We start from the raw sequence: 23,027 nt of genomic DNA, 5'->3' as shown, positions 1-23,027 counted from the left end.
CCATCACCTCTCAGTTGAATTATTGGAGGATTCTGTAGGGTCTATGTTAAACATATCCGGAATCTGACTAGTTCTCACCTGGATTGAAGAGGCATAATCTCTTGCCTAGGTGAGTATGAGAGTCTGCTCACTGGTCTCCCTGCTCCTGCCCTTGGCCCCAGACGCTATTCTTGATAAAGTAGCTAGAATGATCCTCTTAAAACATAAATTGAGCACATAATTCCTTAGATCAAAACCCTCCGATGTCTTTCCATCTCACTCAGAGTAAACGCCCATGTCCGTACGATTGCCTTTGAGGCCCAATATGAGTTCCCATCACTCTCCATCACTCAAGAGGCCAACTACCTCTTGACCTCCTCCCCTCCTATTCTCCTACTTAATCTTCTTCTCTTGCCACACCAGTCTTCTTGCTGCTGTCCAAACACTCCAGGCCTTCTTTCATCTGAAGGTTGTTGCACACTGGCTAGTTCCTCTGTCTACCCATAGAACTTTCTGTGATGATGGAAATGTTATAGACCTGTGCTATCCAATATGGTAGTCACTAGAGAACTGTGGCTATTGAGCACTTGAAATGTAGATGTCACAACCAAGGAAGTGAATTTTTCATTGGATTCATTTTAACTAATTTAAATGTAAACAGCCACCTGTGGCTAATGCCTACTCTTAGAGCAGGTCTGGTGTGCTCTTCCTTGAGATGCCCACGTGACTCATTGCCTTACCTCTTTCAGGTAGCTGCTAAAATCTTACTTTATCAGTGAGGCCTTCTCTGATTAAGCTACTCAAAATAGAAATTCACTTGCCCTCTGGTACTCCTCATCCCTGCTTTGTTTTGCTTAATCTCTCCAGGCTAATTAGAAATATCAAACATACTCTTTGTTTTATTTCCTCATTTATTTGTTATCTATCTCTCCAATGAAAATTTAAGGTCCATGAAGTCGGAGACTTTAGTCCATTTTGTTTTCACTGCTATATAGCCAGTGCCTAGAACAGTTCCTGGTACATAGCAAGAACTTAACAATTTCTTACAGATTCAATGCACAATCCCTGTCAACCAATAACTTCTCGAATGGCCTAGAACAAGTCATGATCCATCTTTTGGCCTCCAGCCTTCTCTTTCCTCCTATTATTCTCTGATATTTACTTGTTTGTTTTCTTCTTAGTACTTAAAACAATTCTCTATTTGTTTATTTGCTTATTGCCTGTTTCCTCACTAGACTGTAAACTCCCAAAAGACAGGGATTATGTTCATCTTGTTAATTTAGCATCATACCTGGCGTATAGTTGTTGCTCAATAAATAAATAGCCTTTCTGGAATATGAGGCAAAAAAGTCTACCACCTAATACTCAATAAGTATTTGTTGAAGATTGCATTAATTATTTAATCTTCAAAATGAAGGTTTTAACTAGCTAGAATGGGTAGGTCTCGTCTGACTTGGGCATTCTATGGTTCTTAGAGAAGTGTTCAAATATGGGTCCACACAACTGTACAGACATCAGATAAAAGCCAACTCTGGGGGCCAGCCTGGTGGTGCAGAAGTTAAGTTCTCACGTTCCACTTCTCCACGGCCCGGGGTTTGCCGGTTTGGATCCTGGGTGCGGACATGGCGCCGCTTGGCACGCCATGCTGTGGTAGGCGTCCCACATATAAAGTAGAGGAAGATGGGCATGGATGTTATCTCAGGGCCAGTCTTCCTCAGCAAAAAGAGGAGGATTGGTAGTAGTTAGCTCAGGGCTAATCTTCCTCAAAAAAAAAAAGCCAACTCTGGAGTGACTCACTCTTGTAAACTTGTAAAATTGTGGGCCCAGGGAAGCCCGGGAGGTGTTGGGGTACTCAGGGAGAGCTGGCATTATACCTGCCTATCAGATGTGATTGTGACCTATAACCCAGCTCTTCTCCCTTCTTTCACTTTCCTGGGAGGGTTTTTGTGGTGGTGGCGGTTGTTTTCTTGTAGTGGCTGAGTGAATAGGCTCTGGAGGGCTTTTTCGTATTGTTAACACAGCTATCTTCATAACACCTGCCAACTTTGTGAAATGGCCATCCCCACTCTGTCCCTGCTCTCCTTCCATCTCCATCTTCGGCTCCAAGGGGGCAGTTCCTGTTAACAGACCCTTCTCTTCTTTACTATGTGCAGCTTTAGAAGGTGGTAGAGACAGGACACTAAATCGGCACTAAACTTGTCCATTCACCTTTAACATTTTGAGCTCATAAAGTATGCTTTACTACAAGTAGAGAGTGGGAGTTTTCCTTCTTCCTTGACAGAATTTTTTTACAGGGACTTAACATTTTCTAAAAGACGTTCACTAAGGTCCCAACAGATTTTCCATAAAATAGAATTAGATCCTAAGATTATCATCCTTTTTTAAAAACCCGGTTTATCAGGATCAGTAGTATCATTTGCTTAGTTGTTTAAGAAAAATGTGCAATCATCTCCAAGACAGCTTACCGGGCCTTGGGGCAAACTACACTGGGACTTACTTTGATATCTCCCAAAGTTACTTTTCTTCTTCTTCTTGTGATTTTAATGTTACTAACAATAATCAATAATAGAACACATATTTGTGACATGATTTTTTAGTGTCAAAATCTAAGTTTACTTTATAAATTTGTGATTTATGTTTCTAATTCTGAACTGAGGCTCTCACTTTCTATTGTTAAATCAGTCTATCAAAAGCCTGAAATTTCAGGGAGCCTAAACCTTGTCTTCGATGTTCTACTGATGAATTGCAATGTAAGTCACAGCTTTCAGAGACAACAGAAAAGGGCCATCACTTACATATGTGTATTTTCAAAGGGTAATTTCTGCAGCTGTCCCTCCTTACTCCAAGAGACTGTGTGACAGCCTGTGCTCCCGTTACCCAACCTCAGGGACAGTTGTTGCTATTGCCAGTTATTTACTGTCACTAAAGTGAAAGCCACCTTTAAAAATGTGTCCATATAAATCCAAAATAGTATCTGAGCTTCTAAATCTCCTATTGGTATCCTTTCTGACTCTCCCCTGATTTCTTATTTCTGAAAAATCACTGACAGCAGTGTACAGATTAAGTTTCCAGCACGGAGAAAACCCTTAATGAAGAATTAATTTAGGGTGACATTGCTGCATTCTTGCTAAGTGCTGAGTGGCTGTGGTCTACAATGAACCCAGTGATCTTATTGCAAATTTAATATAGATATATATTCATGTATGTAAATATATAATAAATTTAAATTGAAACTTTACATGGTTAAAATCTTGGTGCACACCCCCATGTTCATAGAAGCATTATTTACAACAGCCAAGACATGGAAACAACCTAAGTGTCCATTGAAGGATGAATGGATAAAGAAGTTGTGGTATATATACACAATGGAATATTATTCAGCCATAAAAAATGAAGAAATCCTATCATTTGCAACAACATGCATGAAACTTGAAGGCATTAAGCTAAGTGAAAGTCAGAGAAAGACAAATACTGTATGAGCTCACTTATATGTGGAGTCTGAAAAAAAAAAAACCCACCAAACTCATAGAAAAAGAGATCAGATTTGTGGTTACCAGAGATGGGGGGTAGGGGTGGGGAATTGGAGCAAGGTGGTCAAAAGGTACAACCTTCCAGTTATGAGCACTGGGAATGTAATATACAACATGATGACTACAGTTAACACTGCTGCACAATGTATAGAAAAGTTGTTAAGAGAGTAGATCCTAAGAGTTCTTAGCACAAGGAGAAATTTTTTTTCTTTTCTTTTTATTGTATCTATATGAGATGAAGGATGTTAACTAAACCTATTGTAATAAATATTTCACAATATATGTAAATGAAACAATCATGCTATATACCTTAAACTTATGCAGTGATGTATGTCAATTATTTCTCAATAAAGGTGGAAAAAAAGGAAATTCAAAACATCTTGGAGCCCAAAGTGATCTTGAAATGGAGAAATAGACAAACTTACAGAATATAATGAATAATTGGGATCATCTTATTTTCAGGAGTAGTTAATGGCACAAATGGAAGTTCTAACAGTATTGCCTTGCAGAGTTATGGTCAAATCTACTATAATGAAAACTCGAGAATCATCTGTAAAGAAAATTCTTTTCTTTTCCAGGCATCAATACCCATCACAAATTCTTTAATTTCGGTGGGGGGGGGGGGGGGAGGGGGAGGGGATGCCTAAATTGTACCGTGCCTTACATTAACTTCCAGGTAGTTTTTCTGACTAGATTGGCTCCCGTGGCACTTGTGTTCCCTTTAGCCTGTCCCCAAAAAGAATAGAGGTGGTAGGAATGAGAGTGAGGAGACCGTGAATGAGGTGAATTCTCTGCAGACTTGCACTTATTTGCCATGTCTCCCAGGCTTTTGTAATTTGTATTCACGTAATATATCAGGACAGGGTCAGGAGAGTGGTGTGATATGGCAATGTCTGCCTGCCATTTCCCTCATCTACCAAATTAGGGGGCTTGGAAAAGCTGTTCTCTGAAGGTCTCCTCCAACCCTAAAATTCTATGATTCAATGAAATATAATGACTGACATAAAAGTACAGAGATAATTAATTCAATCAAGTCATATTGCCTTAACCTAAGTGATTTTTGGTTTCAAAGTTCAAATTTAATTACAAAAAAATGGAGGGGACAGAAATGAGCTGCCAGTTAAAGCGAACAGACATCACAGGCAACAGCTCACTTTCCTGAAATGCACATTGACAATTAGCAATTAACATCTTCTGGAGACAAGCAAATGATCAGGAAGCCTTCTGGCAGAAGGGAGTCATAAAGTTTCATTGTACCACTTAACAGATATTTTATCACATGATAAATTAGGTACCTTTTCATCCACTGTAATAATATATTTCCTACAATAATTAGAGATGATTCAAGGCCTGATGCACTCTGGCTGGGCCTGATCCTGAAGAAATTTCTTGTTCAATAACATTTTGGTAGGCTTGTGCCAAAAAAAGATAAGAGCCATAATCTCATATTATCTTTTGGTGGCCAGTAACAGGAAACTGAAACCCAAAAAGGGAAAACATTGTCTCAATTATCTGAAGAGTCCAGCCTTAGGCCTGGCTTCAAGTAAGGGTGAATTCAGGGGATAACACAATGTGACCAGGACTCAGTCCTTTACTCTTCATGCTCTGCTCTGCCATGAGTTGGCTAATTCCCAGATTCTACAGGTAGCAACATGGGTGACTGTCTACAACCTTCCTGGTTCAATTACAATGCAAGTGAGGACATCTTTTCCCCTAAAAGTCAGAATAAAAGTCCTGAGCTTGATTATTACTAGCCTGAATTGTCACATGACCAAACCTGAACCAAGCACTGCGGCCCAAGGTTGAAATGTGAGACCGGTTTGGTCCTGGGTCACATGCCCAAACCTGCAGGAGGTCAGCCCCTGCCACATACACACACACACAACTCTGCCAGATAAGAGTGGAGGTGAGAGAGTTTACTTAGGGAAATTGGAGTAGTATTACCTAGAAGCCGAGTTGACTGTGGCTAGGTTACAAATTACAGATATCAATTTCATGCCTGAACTAACAAGTGTTCTTAGAGAAGAGTCACCAACTTGGAAAACATCCTAGAGATCCCAATCTCATCTCCTCATTTAAGACCAAAGATGCTGAGACTTAAAGAAACTGAAGTAAAGGATCATGGTTAGGCTTATAAGCTCTGGAATCAGACAGTCCCGGCTATGAGGTCTGATTCTGTCACTTATTAGCTCTGTGACTCTGGGTAAGTTACTTCACTGACTTGAGCCTCATTTTACTAATCTTAAAATAGAAATAGTCATGATTCCACCTCACAGGGTTGATGTGAGGGTTAAGTGAAACAACGGATGTACAGTATCTAGCTATGTACCTAACAGTGTCCAGTAAACAACAGCTGTTATTAATAGAGAGAGGAAAGACTTTCCTAAAGTCACACAGCTAATTAAGGGGAAAGCTGGAACTAAAATCGAGTCTCTTGACTTCTGGCTCAGAGCTAGAAGTGAATCCAGGTGAAATTTAATAGCATACAGGTCAATTATATCTGAAATATCATAGAATAAATCAGTTTTTCTTCCCAAACTCCTACCTGAAGCCTCATAGTTCCCATTTCACAGAGCAGCCACTTAATGTAAACATCATCAGACCCTCTTGAGAAGGGACCAAGACAGGCCTGTCATATTTTACTCCACCAACCATGACTAGGCAAATTAGAGAAAGACACCATTGACCTGATGGATACAAACTGAGACCCTTGGGAAGATAAGGCTGCCTGTCTCATCAGCCAGGTATTTGCTGAGCACTCTCTGTGTACGGAGTAATGTGTGTATGTAGTAATGTCTCTTAAAGTAGAAAGTACATTCTATGCATTCAAAGGCTTTACATTTGTTGGGACATGGGTCAATTGGTGGTGGAAACAAAAAGTATTAAAGATGCTGAGACAGAAGGGATCACTAAGGGCAGGTTGGAAAATGCATGACCAGCTGGAATGGACTTGATTAAGGAGAAAGGAGAAGGAAAGGGGACTCCATGTGAGGAGGACAGCAGAAGCAAAGATGAAAAAGAGATGAATACGATATGGGTGAATGGAAAGAGGATCATAAGGACAGAGTAAGGAAAAGGAAATTAAAGTTGAACAAGACAATAGCGGCTCTGGATTCAGGACCAAAGAGGCCACATGTGAGTGACAAAGGCTCAAGAGCACAAACAAGCAATGAATGATTCTAAGTCACTCATGTATTCAAAATTCCCACAGGGTATCCAGCTCTTTACTTTGGCCCTCAAGGTCTTCTATGTTCTGAATCCATCCCCGACTTAGCGCTTCTCCTCTTCTGAGGATTCCTCATGCTCTTACCCAACTATGCTGCTTACTGTTTGCAAGACCTGCAAACATCCCTATGTGTACTCATTTCCAAATGGTGTTTCTTGCATTGAGTGCCTTTCCTCTCTCATCTCTGTCTGGCATAATTCCACCCACTGTAAAGCCCAAGTCATGTAACCTTATTCATGAATAATTATTCCTTAAAATTGACAATTTGTAACTATGTATGGTGATGGATGTTAACTGGACTTATTATGGTGATCATTTTGCAATATATACAAATATCAAATCATTACGTTGTACACCTGAAACTAATATGTTGATTATACCTCAATAATAAATAAATAAATAAATAATTGATGGTCAAAAGAAGTTTACTAAGGGCTTTCATGTCTACTATCTCATTTATCGACACTCTTCCTGGCACCTATCACATTCCAAATTAGTTGTTATCTCTCTCCTTTGAGTCCCATGTAGGAGTAGTAGCAGAAATAACAATAATGATGGTAATGATAGTAATACCACCATTTAATAAGTACTAAGCCCTTTACATGCATTATCTAATTTAATGTTTGTAACAATTCCATGAACTATTCTGTCTTTCCCATTTTATAGATGAGAAAACTCAGAGAGGATAAGTGAATTGTCCAAGGTCACACAATAAGCGGCAGAGCCAAGGTTGGAACTCCAAAGCCTGTGTTCCTAATCCGTTGTGCTATCAGAGCCGATTGCTCTTCTCTAACGGCATTTATCATAAACTGTCTGTGATACTTACCTATGCCTTAGGTATTGTCTTAACTTCTTCATAAGACTTAATGCTCCCCAGGGGAATGGAGCATGTGTTTATCAGTATCAATAATAAGTAATATTTGTATAGTAACTTTGTAATTTACAAAGCACTTTAATATGCTAGTGCATGGAATTCTTCCCACAATCTTGTGAAGCTAGATTCATTTCCACCTTGCACACGAGCAAATAAAGTTCAGATGACTTAAGCGATATCAGCAAGGATTTATTGCCAGTAAGTTGCACACCCTTCCCACTAGCAGATCTCAACCAAAATGGCAGTTGCTGGAGTTGTTATATAAACACGGCAGTTCTCTCACCCCTCCCTTGAGATAGCTTGGAGATGTGAATTCTATACCAGTCCTCAGATTTTCCCAGTGGGAATAAGCTCCAGTTATCCACAGCGATGATTTGTTTGATCACACATCCTTTATTGGTTCCTTCCTTATTTCATTTCCTCACGCCTGGACTGGTATTTCCTGGCATCACCTCCCAAATAAACTACTTTCACTCAACTTCTTTTCTCAAGTTCTGCTTCTAGGAAAACCAAAATTAAGACATTCTTCCTGAAGCACTATTTCTCCCCGTAGGTTAGAAGGGTGAGGGTAGGGAGACAAAAGAATCAAGAATTTTAGACTATGTGATTTCTATTTTCAATTCTTTAAACAAAGCGGAGAGGAGTTGTTATAAAGAGAGTCAGACACTTAATAGCCTGCAGCCTGTTAAATTCATCGCAAGTCAAAACTTTTGCTTAAAGAGGCCCTGGTATTAAATTGACAGTTGCCTTGGCATCCAAAATAGAATTGGTTAGAATGGACTAGAGAAAGATTTTTTGCGTTTCTCTGGTTATTTCCGTTACAGACAGAAATGCTCTGACACTTGCTCCCTTGCTCTGATTACAGCTTTAGGCAATTTCAGAAATTCTTAGATTGAGCTGGGACCCCTACTTATACCAGGTAGCAGAGCTCATTCTCAAAGTCTCAAAGCCCTAACATCAATCAAGCGTCTTGATGTGGTTAAGGGGGTATTAAAAGAAAACACATGAAAACAATCTAATTTGATGAAGGAGTGTCCAGGGAAACAGAGCTAAAAATGCTCATGCATAAATACACGCACAGCAACACACAAAATCCACAGAATGACTAACGTTATTTTGAGTTCACAGGGCATTTTTTGGCCCAGGGGATTATCTAAATCCAGTGGTGGCTTCATTATTCTTACAAAATCTCTGGCCCTCTCCCCAGAAGGGAAAACTGGAACATAGAAATTTGAAGTCAAGCAGTAGAGCTGGGCTGATGCCTTAATAGCTGGTTCATGAAGACTACTTCAGGTTTGAGGAATGCGTATTTCTCAAAATCTTAGCTTAATTTTATGTTGATGGATGAGGGGATGCATTTATTTCTAAAAAGGTCCTACTCAAGTATAAACATTTTTGATATGATTTTTTTAAATCACCTGTCCAGGTAAACTCCTATTCTAAATTGGAGGTTGAAAGCTGCTTAGAAGCTCTGGTTAAGATGTCAAAGATGATAATATCTACTTTAGAAGTAGAAAAGGCCTGGCACAGAGTTGAGAAGTGGTGTTCACTTGGCCCAACAGCTGAACCACTGAGAGAACTGAGAGCAAAATCTTTGCATCTTCGGAAACCTTAGGGCCAGCCTGGCACAGGAGAGTGAGGGAGTTTGGACTCTGTGTCTGTGTATTAAAACTCTGAATGTTAGCTACAGTCTCAGAGCATCTCTGTTCAGAGGATTATCTCAACATGTAATGGTTTAATTTATTCTCAGGATATCCCTAATTGGGTAACCTACTGTTAAAAGGCATTGCTTTTCTCTTCCAAGGAGGAAAAAGAGAAGCAGCATTGCAAGAAAACTGTCATGGTCTCAAATGTGAGTGTGAATTGACAGAGAGCAGAGTTGTGAAGATCTTTTTACTGCTGATACTCGGTGTCATCCAAACCCAACATTCTTAATTCTGGAAAAAATTAGAAAATTAGAGACGTGGGTATCTAGAAAATGAATGTTCCAGAAAAAGTCAAATTTTTTTCTCATTGCATTCTTAGGTGAGATAAAGGAAGCTAAAGCAAATTTCACCTGCCCAAATAAAGGGTTGACTGGGTCCAGTCGGTGTTCTGCTACACTAAGATGGGCTCTGCATACAATGCCATCACAGGCAGAGCAAAGGCTGTGTTTTGGGAACTGTCGAAGGCATACTCTTGGGTACATCTGGTAATTTCTCTCACTTGGCTATCCTAAGCTGAATAGGTTAAATAAAGGTAACTTGAAGCCTTTTCTTATCCCAGGTAACATACTCCTGTCTTCCTTCATAATCTACAGAGACCTGGAAGGCTGGGGTCAACACTTAAATAAAACAGTTTAAAGAAATGCAAATAAAAGCTACTCTCATTAAGAGAAGGCCCCAACAGAGCACAAACATTTCACTCCAAGCCATGATGGTTTCTCAGTCTGATCATTTATTCAACTTATGTTTATCATATGAAGTAGGCTTGTTGGTTATATTACTTCCATTTTAGAGATGATGAGTCTATGGTTCATAGTAATGAAAAGATACCAAGTAATTCTTCAGGTTTAATAGCATGTAGCTACGTAGAAAATGCCATTTACTACAGTGGGAAAAAAGGCACTGTTTGTTTGGTTTCAATTACACTTCAACCAGAGAAGTCCGTGGAGTGGCTTAGATGGTTGATATTGACATTTCTGTTCTTCTCGTAGGCTGTGATGCTGACTCTTTTCATTACTGATTTCTCCATCTATTTTCAAAGGTGGACTTGTAATTGTAACGGTAATTGCCAAGGTAATTCCTCTATTATTGCTCTGCTCTTTGGGTGCCCTTTTCTTCAGCTAAAGGTTATTGCACCCACTAATCAGAAATATGGAAAATGCCCTCAAAGGTCATTTTTGAAGCCTTCTCTTAAAGAGAAATCTCTTTTTCAACCAGGTCAGGATCTTTTGCTATTTTCCCAAGAAAAGAGTTTCATGGACATTGTTCTCATTTGCAAGAAGTTACTATTGGGGCCCATGGCAGGCCAGCCCAAAATATCTCACAATGGAATATTAATTATTTTAAATTAAAATTACTTGTTTTGACAAAGTTTTGACCCTCCTCTCTCTGCTTCCCCTGAAAGCAGAAAATAATTCTCCCACGTGAAAAGTACCTGCACCAGCAAATAGAGACATCTTTATCGCCAGAGATGGGAAATACAGGGCTGAGAAGTCTGTAGAAAGAAACCTTGTTATTTTTACTAATTTACTACCTCAAGCCTAAACTCTGCTTAAATTCCTCACCAGTTACATGCCCCAAACCTAAGTTTCTTTGTCCTGCCATTTCCTCACAAATTAATGTTTCTTTGTGTAAAAATATACATAAAGTGTCTATGTTCACTCTCTGAGCATCATTAATATGACATCTCGTGCACATGTATTAAATTGTTTTTTTCTCCTGTTAATATGGTCCTGTGTCAATTTTATTATTAGTCTAGCCATCAGAACTCAAGAGGAGTAAAGCAGGGAATTTCTCCCTCCCTGACATTGCCAATATTAACTGAAAGATTTTGGGGAGGGAAATTAAGCTGGGAGTCAGGAGACCAGGGTTCTAGCTTTATATCTGCCACTAATTGGCTATATGCCCTTGGGTAAGGCATTTAATCACTCCAATAACAAAATTTCTCATTAGCAACTAAGAGAATTGGAATGGATGATCTCTGAGTTATATTCCAGTCCAAAATCTATTATAATTCTGTGACAAATATGTTGAGTTATTAAAAAAAAGAAAAAATATTTTACAATGGACTCTAATGAAATGTTTGTATTCTATAAACTAAAGATAAAAGAATTACTGCCTGTCTTTTGGGCTATAAAAGCATTTTGTGGGGATCTGTTTTTATCCCACAAAGACTGAGGATAGGAAGAAGCAAGAGTTTGGGGTTGGATAAAAGGAAAACATTTACTTATCTTCATTACTAACCCTTTAAGTAGTTGGTAAATTCTTCATTCACCCTGGACATCTTTGATTAAAAGCAATCATCCAGAGCCAAACATAATTCATCTCTCATATAAAACAGCAGGTACTTTGGGGAAAGATACCCAGTTTTCAAAATAGCAAAATTTCTAGCCCTTTGTCAAAGCTAGATATCACATTTGTGCTCACAGTGGTCAGAAGGAGATTTGAAGGTAGCAGTCCAAGAAAATAAGAGTTTCCAAAAGCCATAAACCTAGGTCAGGTACCTATGAAGACCTACAAGAGAAGAATAAATTGATATTACAGAAACCATCCAGGAAAGAAGAAATGAAGTGAATAACTGATGTGTGTCTTAGAAAGCTCATGCTTCTACCTGTGTAAGTGGGAAACATTCAACCTCCTGGGGGCCCTTATATCTCTAGAATCCTATGATTCTGCAGCTTTGTGATATTTCCAGGTTATTTAATAGATGAAAGGAATAGAATTATTTGAAAGCAACGTCAATCTAACTATAATTCTCCTGTTCATTCAGAGAAAGTACCTTTTCTTGGGATTTCTTTGTTGGTCATAAATCACCAGAATAACAAGAAAATAGACTTAACTCAAATACATTAATATCCCAAATTTTCAGTTCGTTCCCTATAAAATTGAAGGTACATGGAAGAGTCATTGGCCTGAGTTCATTTATCATATATACCAAATCCATGATCCATTTTACAAACTGTTATTACTCACTGTTTTTAAAATCCATTTGGTTTGGATGATATTTTCCTTAATTAGTTAGAAATGCAGAATTAGATCTCAGAGTAAAGACTCACACATTCCAACAGTTAGCTTTTCCATGATCAAGTGGACAATTGTCTTTCGGAAAGTAACTAGCACGAACTCTGATCCAACTTTTCTTTACTTGGCCTTAACGAAATGAAACAGTTCCAGCTTTTTAGCTTTCCGAGGTGTGTTTTTGATTTGCTAATTCTTTTAAAGTAGGTTTTTAAGAAAGTATTTTGACAGTGTTTTACATCTTTAAATGCAAGATATATAAAAGAATTTGCGTTTGCCAAGTCATTAGGCTAGGATTAAATTAGGTATTTGTGAAAGCCTATTGTAAGTAGTAAAGTACTTCACCAATGTTAATTATAATAATAATAAACATTTGAGGCAATGTAGGATAGTGGTTAATAGCGTGGTCTTTGAAGGCAGAGTGACCTGGATTTGAATCATGCCTTGCCTCCTACCAACTCTATGACTTTGGCAAGTTTCTTAACCTCTGACTGCCACTTTTGTAGGTCTATTCAATGCGAATAATATCAATATCTACCTCCAGGGTCATCCTAAGCACTACATGTAGAGAGTATTTCTGAAGGACTTCCACAATGCTGCTCAATATATGTTAACTATTATTATTAATTATATTAGCTCAATAAATATTTGTTGGTAAGAAAAATGCACTGATTAATTAATAATCAATGGATTATTGTAAGGATTAAATGAGAAAATATATGCAATAGACAGCACAAAGCCTAGACAATGCCGTATTTCATTGCCTCAAAGAAGTCATCCATTGTAAGTGGCACTATTATTGATTGCATGAGCCTCCAAGAGAGAAAAAAATTTCTGCCAAATAATTGTAAGACTCCAACCCTGAGACACGTTCCTAATGCACAGAGATAAAATTCTGGGGAAAAAAATGCACCTTAGAATTGATGAAACATAATGGTTTTAAATAAATAGTACAATGATGAAAGACGAGGAAGAGGAGGAAAAGGAACAACAGAAAATTCTTATCAAACTAATTTCTCAGTGACCTCAAGGCTATTTGTGACTTTTTCTTTCATTTATATATCCCAAATTATAATTCTTGTTAGTGAGGAAGAAAAATTAAGCAATTTGCCAGAAGGAGCCAATAAAAAAATCATAAAATATGATCATGGTGAATTACGATAAATCTCCCAAAACATTCATGGAGTCCTTGCAGGGACTGAGAATTTCTCAGTCACTACTTCCCCCTCCCACCCAATGCAAGGATCTCTTCTACAGCATCGCTGAGATGCACAGATAATATTTATGTTGCATTTCATCCCAGAGCCCTTTTCAGTAGGTCTTAGAGTTGCTCTTATGGAAATGTTAATCTCATTCCACAGACTGATGCTGGGGTAGGTGGGGAAAGAGTGGCAGCATGTGGTGTGCTTATCATCACTGCCAACATTGGTGGGAAGTTGGGTGACACTTACTAGTTATAAATGGCAAAGGAGGCAAGTAGCATTTGAAGTACAATTTAGGCAAGACCTGGAAAATAAATCATACAGAAGAGGAGCCAGAGTTCTCATTTATTTCAGAAAACTTTTCCAGCAACTGCAATAGGTGGAAGAGAAGAGCAGAAGAAGACATTTGGGAGAATGCAGGAATGTCTTTGAGCAAAAGAACAGAAAAACAATATAGTTGCTGTTATTTGGGGGAAAACTCAGCAATTATTGAAGGACACAAACTTTCTTACCTTACCAATCAACATGTCAATCTTGCACAAGTCATCATGGCCAACCAACCAGTCCTATTAGAGCCTAAACTAGTTTTAGAATAAAAGAAACATTAGAAACTGTCTAACACAGTGGTTCCCAATCCAGGCTGTATGTTAGAATCATCTAGAAAGCTTTATGAACATACCAATGGTTGAACCTTACCCTGAGGGATTCTGTTGTAGTTGGCCTTGGATGGGGCCCAGGTAACTGGAGTTTTTTAAAAGCTTCCCCCAGGTGATCTTAATATATATCAGGTCTGAGAACTGCTGATCTAATTCAACCTCCTCACTTTACAAATAAAGAAACTAAAGCCCAGAAAGGTATAATGACTTACCCATGAATACATAGCCAAAACCTCAGAGCTATATGACTCTGTGGTAGATGCACGCATTGATCTCAAGTCTTCTGTGTAGTTGTATTGTACATCCTCACCCTTGCTATGGTCTCTTAGTGGGTAGAGTGAATGCCTCTGCCCTTTGACTTTGGGCTTGGCCACATGACTTGTTTTAGCCAATGGAGTGTTAGCAGACATGAGAGAAGCAATGGTTTCAAACGTACTTGCACAGTTGGGTTTGTCCTCTTGTGCTCCCATCTTTTGCCATGAAAAGAACACGTCTTGGGTAACTAGTTGCTGATCCAAGGAAAAAAAGCAATTCATGGAGCAGATCTGAATCCACCCAAGCCCAGCTAACCCAGATGTGTATGAGTCAGAAATAAATGCTTATTACCATCCACTTTGGGGTGGTTTGTCATGTAGCATTATTATGGGAATAGCTGACTGAGACAGACTCAAACCCAAGTTTTGTAACATGTGGTTCACTCCATCACTGGACCTCTAATGACTTACCATATGTAGGCTATATAGCCTATGGGATAGAATCTGATGATGACCTGCCAGTGCCTCATAAAAGACAAACCAATTAGATTCTTCACGTGTATAGCACATCAAACCTGAACACGTAAGAGCCAAAGGTTCTTTTCGATTAACTTGTTCAAGGACACACTTCTCCTCCATTGGGAACAACTCTTGCCCACTTCTATATTTCAGTCACTCCTGAATAATTATAACTAAAATTTTTGAGCTCTTACTATATAGAAAATTTACTAGATCCTAAGAAAAGAAAACCTCTTTAAGATAGATACTATTATTAGCCCCATTTTATAGATAAGGAAATCAAGGCCCTAAGAGATAAGTAAGTTACCCAAATTCACATAGCCGGAATGGGAACTATAGAGGCTATCCTCTTAACTACTATGCTAGACCGCCTCCACCCTGACTTCATTTTTGTAATCAACACAAACTATTCACATTGGCTAATTTGGCAAAAATGTACAATCACCCCAGTATGCTGTTTAAAGAGAACTGCTTTTTCTTCAGGTATTAATTATCTCTACATTTTGACTGTTCTTACTCTTTCTTTACATTGTCTGACATTTAACTACAGGGTGTCTCTAAAGTCTAAAAACATAAATTAATTTTATACCAGCAATTCTGCACCCATTTCTGCTGTGTGGTTTTTTTCCCCCACACCAAAAAATTCTCAGACACCAGCTGGGTGTCCTACAATTCAACTCAATACTGACACTGTGTACCTGGCGATAGCATCAGATCCCATAGGCTGAGGGCTCAGGCCCACAAGACTGTTACCCCCCACCCCACCAAACTTAAAATGCCAACTGCAAGTCCAGGTTGTCACCTGTACTTCTGACCCAGGGGCTATAAATTAGAGGTTCCAATAATGCCCTCCTTGGGTTCAATTAATTTGCTAGAGTGGCTCACAAAACTCAGAGAAACATTTCACGTACTAGGTTACCAGTTTATTACAAAAGGATATAACTCAGGGGCAGACAAATGGAAGAGATGCATAGGGCAAGATATGGGGAAAGGGACCGCAGCTTCCATGCCCTCTCCAGGCATGTCACTCTCCCTGAATCTCCATGTGTTCACAAACTCGGAAGCTCTCTCACCCTGTTCCCTCCCCAGAAGTTGGGACACACACACACACACACACACACACACCCTGGACTGAAAGTTCCAACCCTCTGATCATAAGGTTGGCTCTCCAGGCAACCAGCCCCCATCCTTAGGTTACCTAGGGGCTTTCCAAAAGTCACCTCATTAACATAACAAAAGACACCTTTATTGCTCTCATCACTCAGGAAATCTCAAGAGTTTTCAGGATCTCTGCCAGAAACCTGACCAAGACCAAATATATATTTCCGATTGTAAATCACAATGTCATACACACATGCACACCTTTCTTAACTTCCCTTTCCACCAGCGCACTGGGATGTGATGTACACTCTGCCAATGAAATGCTGGTGCCAACAGAAGTCTGTTCCTTTCTATAAGGACAGTGAATGTTTTCCCTCAGAAGCCCCCATCTCAGCACATTTCTATTCTCTTCCGTGAGCCGGAACCAGGGCACACTGCCATCCCTAGTTGTAAAGAAAGCTGAGAATGTGACTACTAAACTTTTTAGCCTCTGCAGTGGAATCTAGCAGGGGAGAAGGAGGTTGGGAATGGGTTTTGCGCAGCCCTTAAGCAGGAAGGTATCACTATTCCCAATTTACACATAAGGAAACAGAGGCTCAGAGAGGAACAGTGACTTGCCTAAGGTGACACAACTAATGATTGGACGAGAGAGGATTCGAACGCAATGTCTCTTGGCTTTAAAAGTCCATGTTTTTTCCACTATACCATCATGGTGATTGTAAAAATATGTCCCCAGTTATTCGATACTTCTTGCTCCAAGAGGTGAAACTTAATTCCCCTCCCCTTGAGTGAAGGATGGACTAAGTGTCTATTTCTAACAAATAGAGCCAAGAGGAAGTTAGAGTGCCAGATTTAGCAAATAAAAACAGGATGTATTGGAATGAAAGGGGGCAGAATGATCATTTTAAGCTCTAAAAACATGGGTGTCTTCTTGAATTCCCTCAGAAATTAAGGTAAAGGATAAGAACAAATCATTCTGAAGGAAGTTAAATGAAACAGCCCAGATATTTGAGAAAGTTAAATACGATTTCATAATTGTTTAATAACTTTCATATAATCTTCATTACTATTATGATAACTAAAAATATACTTATCAAATATGTATAATCATTATCATGCCACGATCTAAATTATTGTAAAATTTTTGTGTAGCATTAAAATTGCAATTCTGAATTGTATTATAAAAGTAATTCTTTCTGATATTGTTTTTATGTCACCCATCATGAAAAGTGGACTATATATACATATATGTATATATATATATACATATATATATGCATATTGCCCAAAGTCACAGTCACAGAGCCAGAATATACATACTATACACACACTTATATCAGCTGTGCCATTTAAAATTTTTAATAGTTTTTTTTGGTTTTTGGTGTCTATAATTGGTGATTTCTGCTGGCTTTTACTCCATCTAACTTTGAAATCTTTCTCTATATTCTATCAATCGGAAACTACCCTGGAACATTAGAAAAGCCCCACAAGAGACTTGCTTCCATCAAGCACTTTATCAGACTTTGAGAAAGCATCAAAGGCAGTAAAAGAAGTAGTTGACTTTCAAAACCATCTCTTCTTTATCTCAAGAAGAAAACAATGGAAAAACAAATTCTCTTCATTCAGTGAATCCCCGTTTGAGGTCTAGGGAGCATAGAGACTTTGTGAAATCAAATCTTGAGTTACATTTTTCTCTCGGCTCACTCTTTTGGGAAAGGTTTATGGGCTATATGACTGATGAGACATGAGCCCCTCCTATGAAAAACCTTTTCAGGAGGCAAAAAATAGAGCAAGCAAGTAAATAGCAGAGAAAAATCTTCCCTTCTTCCCCCTCCCTGATGATAAGTGAGAAGTCTCGAGAACTTTTGGGGTCAGTGCCCTTCTAACTCCCCTTCCTCCAATAACACAGCTGTAGAATGAGTGCTCAGTGGCCCGGTTTGGATTCAGGCACAGCCCCAGCTTGCTTGCTGCGGAGAAATAAACTGGCAGGTCTTCAGATTGATGACTACTGACTTGAAATCTGTGTAGACGAGACAGAGCAAGACACAGCAAGTGAGGCAAGGGGGGCAAAAAAAATGGAAACACAACTAAGATTCCCAAATTTGGGCTCTAAATGGTTCTTTTGAAGCAACCAGTGATCCTTTTTTGCTTATTACCTTATTAACAGAATAAATGAAGACAAATTTGATTGTATGTATTTTCAAGTAGAGGATAGAAATACTCAGAATAAAGAAGCAATGGCTTTAACCTGTTTGATTCCATTTGTTTTCTAAAACAAAACCACCAAGAACTAGGGGAAAAAAATAGGATGCCATTTAAATTTGAATTTGGAACAAACAATGAACATTTTTTTTTTAGTATAAGTATATTCCAAATATCGCATGGGACATACTTATGCTAAAAAACGTATTTCTTGTTTATCTGAAAGTCAAATTTAACTGGGAATTCTGCATTGTGTCTGGCAGCTCTAGTGAAAGTAGCAGTGTGTAATCTCAGAGACAAGATCATAAAATGCATTGTGACTTCTTCCTTCCTATGTCTTTTGGGTCACTCTCTCTGGAGGAAGCCAGCTACCACTTTCTGAAGACACTCAAGCAACCCTATGGATAGGCCCATGTGGTGGAAAACTGAGGCCTCTAGAAAACAGGCCACAGGGAAAAGAGGCCTCCTGCCACTAGCCACGCCGAAGCCTCTAGATGACTGTCACCCCACGTGACATCTTGACTACAACCTAATGAGAGATGCCGAGCCAGAGCCATCCAATGAAGCAGAATGCCTGACTCAGAGAAACTGAGATGATAAATATTCGTTGTTTCAAGATGCTGAGTTTGAGAGTAATTTGTTATGTAGTAAGAGATAACTAATACACCCACATAACAAGTAGATGCACATCTCTTGAGAATTCTGGTCAATCTTTCTGGCATATAATGAATCTTCTTATTTAAAAGAAAATTTTCTTGCCTTTTGCTTGGAAGTATATTTCCTATGAAATATCCCTTAACAGCACTCTCCTGTCAAAGGCAGAGTCAATATAGCAATGACTGAGATCGTTAAGGAAAACAAAACAAGCAAACAAAAACTAAGTCAATTGTTGTATACGATTGAAAACCTTCACGTCGATCACGTTATTTGATCATTGAAATAAAGCAGGATTATGACCTGACTTTTACAGGTTAACAAAAACACAAGAGGAGCCTTTAAAAGGTTCAATGATATGCCTAAGGTCATGCAGCTAGGATTCCAACACAGATTGTTTGACATCCAATTCTTTCTAAGGTGCTGCCTCTCAAATCTGAACCGTGTTTCTTCCTTTCTGACACTGGTCATTGATCTTAAATGGTGCTCTGTTGCAGGTAGTTTTCAATATCAAAGAGGCTAAAATGAAGGGTAGAAAAATGGTCATCAATCATATGAAGTCAAATCACGAAAGTGAGCCTCTCTTGACCTTTGAAAAATGAGTTTTAATTTTCCTCATTAATTCAGCAGCCATGGCTGACAATGCCACTGGTGGTCAAGAGTTGACTCAATCATTCAGCAAGTCCTGTCATGCTATTTGACTTGACATTTCCCATCATGAGAAACTATCCTGAACAACAACAACAAAAGGACAAATATTGGGGTAATCTGTCACAGGCAGGAAATGCAAGACAAAGAAAAGCAGGGTAAAATGTGAAATTCTTATACTTCCACTCTTGAGTGTCTCATGTGTGACTCCTCAACACCCTGCCCAACAGTACTGAGTGTTGACAAAGCCAAACTGTTAGTTTTGCTACAACTCATCACCATTTGTTCATCAATTGTACTACATATAAGAGTCCATATCAGAATCTTATTTTCAAAGTTGATAGTAGGAAAAGCTTTGTTTCTCCAGTAAAAGTGTTACATATCGAATGGCACTTACATTGAACTAATTATTAAAAGAAAGGGAAAGATATCAAAGTTGGTAATTCAGGTCATAGTTAGAAATCATGGTGAAAAGGAGAAATAATACAGTAAGAAAAATCAAGAGGAACCTTGGAATGGTTTGCATTCTTTTGACTTAAAGTGTAAGGAGGAACCAAGAACATAATAGGAAGCTGAACAAGTGGAAATGTGTTTCTTGCTAAATATTTCACTACGGAGACTTCACTTCTGCTTGTCCCAGCATTAAAAAGAGAAAATCAGCATGCAAATGAACTGTCCTAGTCAGTTCCGGCTGCTATAACAGAGTACCATAGACTGCTTGGCTTGTAAACAGCAGATATTTATTTCTCACAGTTCTGGAGGCTGGAAGGCCAAGATCAGGCTGCCAGCATGGTCGGGTTCTTGTGAGAACCCTCTTCCAGCTTGCAGAATGCCGACTTCTATTTGTATCTTTACACAGCAGTGAGCAGAGAGACGAGGCAAGCTCTCTCATGACTCCTAGAAGGGTATTAATCTCATTCCTACGGGCTCCACCTTCATGACCTCATCTAATCCTAAAGCTACTTCCCTAAAGCCCCACCTCCTTATACCACCACACTGAAGGGTAGAGTTCCAACATAGGAATTTTCGGGGGACACAAACATTCAGTTCACAACATGAAGCAAACAGTAATTAGAAGCGGAGCCACAAGTGCTCTAGTATCTCATCTTGAGAAAAGATCTAGAGAGGACTTGAGAGATAAACAAAACAAAACAAAAAATACGCCAGGAAGGAGAATTTAGTTATAAATAAGAGTTAACTTGGGCTTAGACCATCTACGGATTTCTAGATCCCGTAGGCCTGTTATTTCTCTCACTGAATGCTGGTCAAGTCATTGCTGCAAAAAATAATGTAATTTCTTGTTCGGATTCTCTCACCCACTCGTTCTACTTATTAGCAGTGCTGCTTGAAAAGAAATCTCGGGAACCCAGGACTAGAAAAGGATGTGCATTCTCTCTCTTGGTGCCCTGAATGAGCTGGATGAAATGGAGCAATTGCACCCTACTCTTACCATCTCCCAGGAATGGATGGCGTGTCTGCTCTGCAGGGGAAGGGGGAATAGAGCAGAGAGGCAACACCGACCTCTTCCTTTCTGATAAAGAAGAGTGTACCAAAGGGTCACGAAGCCTCAAAGTTTCTGGCAGTTATAACTGCCCTCTTTTGAGAAAACTATTACAGGAAGAAGCTTACACAGAGGTTGGCATGCTTTTCCCGTTGTTCGCAGACCAAATTAGCTATAGTTGGTGGAAATGGCATTCTATATGCTGGGACGTGACCTCTAACATGACTTGGCTTGAAAACTGCCCAACAGAAATGCTCCATATTGCCAGTGATCCATCAGTCAAATCGGTTTATCTCTTCTCAGGAACTGGAATGCAAGATATACAGAGAGAACTGGCAATCAGCTCATTAAGTGAGTGCAAATAAACTGGAACAGAAAAAATGTGAGTCATGAAGGCAGCTGACTTAACGTTTGTCCTTGGGTCACTAAAACCACTGCACTATTATGAACATTTGTGCACTGAGTGAGGCATGGCTATATGGTTACTGAGAGGGTTTTGGCTTTTTCCTTACCTTCTGGAATATTCTAACACCTGAGGTGTTATCTCTGTTGTCTGAGGTAAAATAAACATCTATCTCTTTTTTGCCACCAGAAGGAAACTGATTAAAAAAGAGAACTGTATAATTTTCAGTGTTTCCATTTTTGTTCTGGCAACCAGGAAGCTCTTAGCCACATGTTATGTTTAGCAGTTATATTAACTCTAATGGTTAGAATTTTGCTTCTTCTCCATCCTTTGGTCCTGATTTTTATATGTCCCATATATAAACTCTGTGTGTATATATATGTGCTTTAGACATCAGAAGCTCCCTAAAACTAGTTGCCGGGTCTTTGCAGAGTCAGGCAGCCAAGAAACCACAACATTCAGCTTAGCAGATCTTCCTAAAATCTGCCTTCTCAAATATTTTCATGATGGCCTTCAAATGTTAAGGTCTTTGGGTTTCAGCAATTTCTAACTTATCTCACAAAGAAAGAAACTGATGTAAAAGTACCAAACAGCTGCCCAGAGTTCAGCTACAATCCTACCTGAACAATTCCGACCCCGGACACAGATGGAGGGCCACGGCAGCCATCAGGCTTCGTGTCTGCTTTCCAAAGGCTGAGATAGAGATGTTACTCTCCTCTGTGTGGGAGAGATAGCCATCTATGGTGAAATCTTACCATGACTCCTAAAAACACTCTCATGATTCTCTATTTTATGAACTTTATCTCCAGATACCCAAAAGGTAAATGAAATCAAATTGTTGGGAGAATAAACACAGACCCAGAAGCCCCCCACCCTATCCTAATTAGATATATAGCATTCTCTTTATTCTTCTCTACCGCTCTCCCTTCTCTATCACCTGATCTTGTGAAGGAAGATCTAGAGAAACAAAATTAGCAGCAAATGGGTTGGTAGGCAGCATTATATAGCATCCTGAGTTCCTCTCAACTAGGAAATCAACTAAGTTGAGAATATATACTGCAAAAGCAGAGCAAAGTCATGTGTTTATCAACACCTGGGAAAACTGAAGTTCAAACCCAAGACCAGACATTAAATATCATTATGTAAGGCACCAGTACTGTCAAGTCCTTGCAAATCTTAACAGCCAAATTAGCAATAAATTCTGACAGCCCCATATATCAGCTCAGTTCAGCCAATTCAATGGCAAATCATGTTTCTTTGCAGGCCCAGGGAATACACACTTGCCGAAGAGACAAAAAAGCACTTGATTGAATTTGGTTTTGAATAATTGGTTCATTGAAATTCTTGGGCTGAAGAAAAATGGCATTTCTAATTTATAGAAATTGCTATTTGAAATACTGTTATGACTGCTCAGAGAACCCCTGGAACTAAATAAATTTAAGTCAGCACAATTTAAGAAAGCCATTAAGAGGTACCTAATGACAGCCCCTCCAATTATCACTCCAGTAGAGCTGACGTGGAAACCTGCCAGAAGCCAGCTCCCCTCCTCTCCCAGCT

The sequence above is a fragment of the Equus przewalskii genome, chromosome 15 (assembly GCF_037783145.1).
Source record: "Equus przewalskii isolate Varuska chromosome 15, EquPr2, whole genome shotgun sequence".
In the NCBI taxonomy this organism is placed as follows: Eukaryota; Metazoa; Chordata; class Mammalia; order Perissodactyla; family Equidae; genus Equus; species Equus przewalskii.
Note: the sequence above shows the minus strand (reverse complement) of the source record.